Source organism: Austrofundulus limnaeus, unplaced genomic scaffold (assembly GCF_001266775.1).
Source record: "Austrofundulus limnaeus strain Quisiro unplaced genomic scaffold, Austrofundulus_limnaeus-1.0 Scaffold429, whole genome shotgun sequence".
Lineage (NCBI taxonomy): Eukaryota > Metazoa > Chordata > Actinopteri > Cyprinodontiformes > Rivulidae > Austrofundulus > Austrofundulus limnaeus.
Window position 1 is genome coordinate 243,041 of NW_013952831.1, and position 4,296 is coordinate 247,336.

At 36.6% G+C, this 4,296-nt stretch overlaps 1 long non-coding RNA gene across 1 annotated transcript in view; it reads right to left on the reverse strand.

The window, feature by feature from the left end:
• Positions 1-3,396: 3,396 nt before the first annotated feature.
• LOC106529228 (uncharacterized) overlaps positions 3,397-4,296 on the reverse strand; it is a 2,698-nt gene continuing 1,798 nt past the window's right edge. Inside the window, exon 2 of the long non-coding RNA XR_001311612.1 lies at positions 3,397-3,930. This is a non-coding gene — a long non-coding RNA (uncharacterized LOC106529228). The remainder of the gene's footprint in view (positions 3,931-4,296) is intronic.

Here is a 4,296-nt window from a genome sequence, read left to right on the forward strand (position 1 = left end):
GCCACCCCTGTGTGAGTAATGGTCCCAGTCTGACCACCCCTGTGTGAGTAATGGTCCCAGTCTGGCCTCCCCTGTGTGAGTAATGGTCCCAGTCTGGCTCCACCACTGGATCCTGAGGTTCTGGTTTTGACCAAACCTTTCCTCTTCCCGTGAAGCCTGAGGAGAGCAGGTCTGCCATCCTGGTTCTGTTCAGAACCTCCTGTTCTGTTCCTGGGTCCCTGCAGAGGACAGTGAGGACAGCTGAGAGGACCTTCAGAGTCTCCAACCAGTGTAGAAACTTAAAAACTGAGCCTCTTAATCAATCGTCAGTAAAACTCCAGAAACTTGAACTGATTGAAGTGGTTTTTCAAAATAAAATCACCTGAATGTTCAAATTGCTGCAGTAAATAGAAGATGAGGAGCACATGARGATGATTCTCAGTAAAAGTTGAGGATTTCTCTGCTGAGACTCGTGGAGACGTCTCAGAACCAGGAGAGGAATGAGAGCAGGTGGTTCTGCTGCAAACGGAACAAATGAAACATTAAGTGAGTCGACTGATGGATCGGCTCCCTGCTGCTAAGTAGGACCACCCGACACCCCCMTCTTCATCTTGTTTTTCCAGTCAGGTTTGGCTCACGAGCTTCTCTTCCTGTTCATTAGTGAACAGCAGAACGATGAAGAGCAGGAGGATGAACACCTGCTGAGGTTCAGAACCGTTCTCTAAGAGGAGGCTCAGGTGGTCCGATGATCAAACTGAACCGGGTTTTTTTAAAGATGAACTAAAACTTAAAAATAAAACATTGTTGGACAGAAACACAAGAAAACTCTTTTTAATATTTCTGAGTCGATTTTTGTCGACAATCTAATGTTGAATTATAACTAATTATTCATTTTCAGTATAAAAGTATCATTAAATAATTAAAATGTGTAAAATTGTCTGGAACATTAATTTTCAGAATAAAAGCATTAATATGTTACTGTTTTGTGAAAATTACAAAATTTTTAGTGATTTAAAAGTTTGTACAGATAAATGGAGTAAGATCTGAACTTCGTAACATAACATGTGGAGTTCCTCAGGGTTCTGTACTTGGACCAAAGTTGTTTATACTGTATGTGAAAGATTTGGTAAATGTGTCAGAGTTTTTCAAATGTGTATTATTTTCAAATGATACTACATTTTTTGTTATTTGAACTTGTTCTAGAAAAAAGGGGCAGATATAAGATTTTTTTCTTCTCTTCTCTTCGCTGCCTTTCATTTCATCAGTGTGCATTACCAAAGCACACTATTGTGATTTGTTTCCATCCAAGTCATCTCCACTTTGCCATGCTTCTCCTCCTGCGAACTTTGTCCTAGAGCTGCCATTGTAATTTATATCTGTAAAGCCCCTGTGCCAAATGATGGCTATGCCTTTTGGTATCTGTACATCTCATAGTTTTTGAAATATTAATGTTTAATGATTTATAATGGGAGTCAATGAAGCCTTGTATTGGTCCAATACTGCCCCCTGCTGTATCTACTCAGTACTGCACCATAGTTTCATAATATTTAAACTCAGTAGTTCAGTGTTTACAATACTAATATGTTAATATTTTGATGTTTTACTATAATATTGTCCTAATATTGCTTTATTATTATAATATATTGCAGTTTAGTGTCAACAATTGCATTGGCAATATGGCCACTTTCTGCACACATACAAACCAACTCCTGGCGATCCTCTCTGCCACAGCTCTAATGGTCTCTCGGTTAATGCCATGGGCTTTCATGTGGGAGATCAGAGTTCAAAACCCAGCTATATTAACAAAAACTCTTTTCAAACTTCACATTGTCACACAGTTACCTTAATTACAAACACCTGCTGATGTGACAGACACAAGCTGGTATAGAAAACACATTTGAACTTGGTCACCGTTCATTCTGYAAGTGCACTGCTGCAGGTAAAACCATGCTGCAATGCACACTTGTTTTTACGTCGTAAAAAACCCATGTCTAGTTTTATTTGTGATTTTGATATACATATATATTTTCTCTCATTTTTCTTTTGTTGTATATAAAATTGTTTTGTTTTAATGAAATGAATGAATAAAGAATTGAGTTGAAAATATTTTTTCAAGTTAATATGAAAAGTTTTTTGTAAAATATAAGTTTCTATTGTTTTCAAAGTATACTTTTTTTTTACTAATTTGTTGTGTTGTTCATTCTGGTAAACATTACCAAATAATAAAAACTAGATACTGATTAGTGGTAACATATAAGACCCCCGATTGTACACAATGCACCAGAACTCAGAACAAAAATCTGAAGCTCCTATGTTGAATAGTTTGAGTTAGAAGCATTTAGCGTGTCCAGGCCCACTTCTCAGATGGAGCCCCCTCCTCAAATATGGGCTCTATCATAAAACCGTTGGCTGGTGCAGTGTAGGTCAGACTCATCTACAGTCCTGACTAATTTCATGTTGTTTGGTGCAGCTGCTTCAAAATCACTGAAAATAAATAAAATAAAATACATTTTACAAAAAAACCCTATATAACATTTAGAAAGTCACTTCTAAACTATTGCTGTTACATTTGATAAATATATTCGTGTTTGTCGCAGGAAGCTGACATGTTTGTAATCTGGTGACTTTTATTGCTGTAAAAATAAATAAAMTCTTTTTGGGATTGGCCCTTCAGAATAAAAGCTCCACAGCTTTATTTTTCTTGTTTAAAATGTCTGGTCAGTCAAAGAGCAGAAAGGACGGAAGAGAAAGATTTTTTTTATTATTATTTAAGGATTTGGAGAAGATTAGTTGTGACTCAGAGACCATCATTCTGAAACACACACACACACACACACACACACACACACACACACACACACACACACACACACACACACACACTGGAGGTTTCAGCAGTTTCCACACTGCAGCTCTGCAGACAGAAGAAGACTTTGTTTTCTGTTAAACATCAGGCAGTAAAAACAGCAACAAGGACCTTAAAGCTCCTGCAGACGTTCACACCTAAAGACGTTCACACCTAAAGCAGCAGCATTAAAGCKGAGCTGACCAAACCACATCAAACTGAGGCAGAAACACAAGAGAAACTGCAGACATTCAGATTTAATCTGCACAAATTAAACAAGTCAGCTCATTTAATAAGACCTGAACTGTTTTATACTCGTAGTTTAAAGCTAACTCTAGCCTCTGCCTGTTTCACTGAGTGAAGTCAGGGAGTGACAGACACRGSTGTGTGGTTAATGAMCCACTGGCAGGAGMTTTAATACTGCATTCCATCTACAGTTTGAAAATAAAACACGTTTTGTCTGTTTAGACTCTTTCAAAATAAAAGTCATGAATGATTCTAGATGAAGAACAGACTGAATGAATTAAATACAATTTTAGACGTGTTTGTTTAAGAAAACAGGAGCCGGTGAGTCAGTGAGTCACTGTTTTATTCAGCTTCATGAGATTAAAACACTAAAAACATAAAACTCTTCTTCATTTGTTCTTCAGCTGATGAAAATATTTCATCATTTTAACCTCTTTAATAAATACAATCCTTACAGTACATATTATTTGTTTTACTTTCTACAAACCATCCTGTTTTATTTTAAATTGCTTCAACATTAAACTGATTGAATCTCAAATTAAAAACAGATTGAATGAATGGTTTGGATTGGTGCGTTTCTTTTTCACAGTTTCTACGTTAAAATAGTTGAAATGCCACTGAAAACAAGTCARAAAGAGTTGAACTTTTTACAGAAAACATCAGTGTGAGTTCATAGTTGTGAACAGAAAACTCTCATGAAAAGATGTTTGTGAAACGTGAAAACTGGCTCCAGCCTATCACAGGAACCTCCCTCCTTCTCCAACAGATTAACCTTTAAAAACAGAGGGAGACAAACAGATGGAGCTGCTTCAAACTTTCTTCCTCCTCCTCTTCATCATCTGCTGCTGGATGAGGCATTCCTGAAATGACACGACTCGTTTTACTGACCTGAAGACTTGATTCAGATTAATAACAAATGCAACAAATGGAAATCTGAGGAAAAAAAATCTGAGATCAAAGACAGAATTTTGATAAAAATCTGAGATCAAAGTCAGAATTCTGAGAAAAAATCTGAGATTAAAGTCAGAATTCTGAGAAATAAATCTGAGATTAAAGTCAGAATTCTGACATCTTCCAATTCAGAGAAAAGCATCAGAACTCAGTATTGTTTTTAAATTGAGGCCCTCCTCTTCCGTACACGTGAGGACTGAAACAAACCTAACATGCTTAAGAAAAAAAATCTGAGATTAAAGTCAGAATTCTGACATCTTCCAATTCAGAGAAAA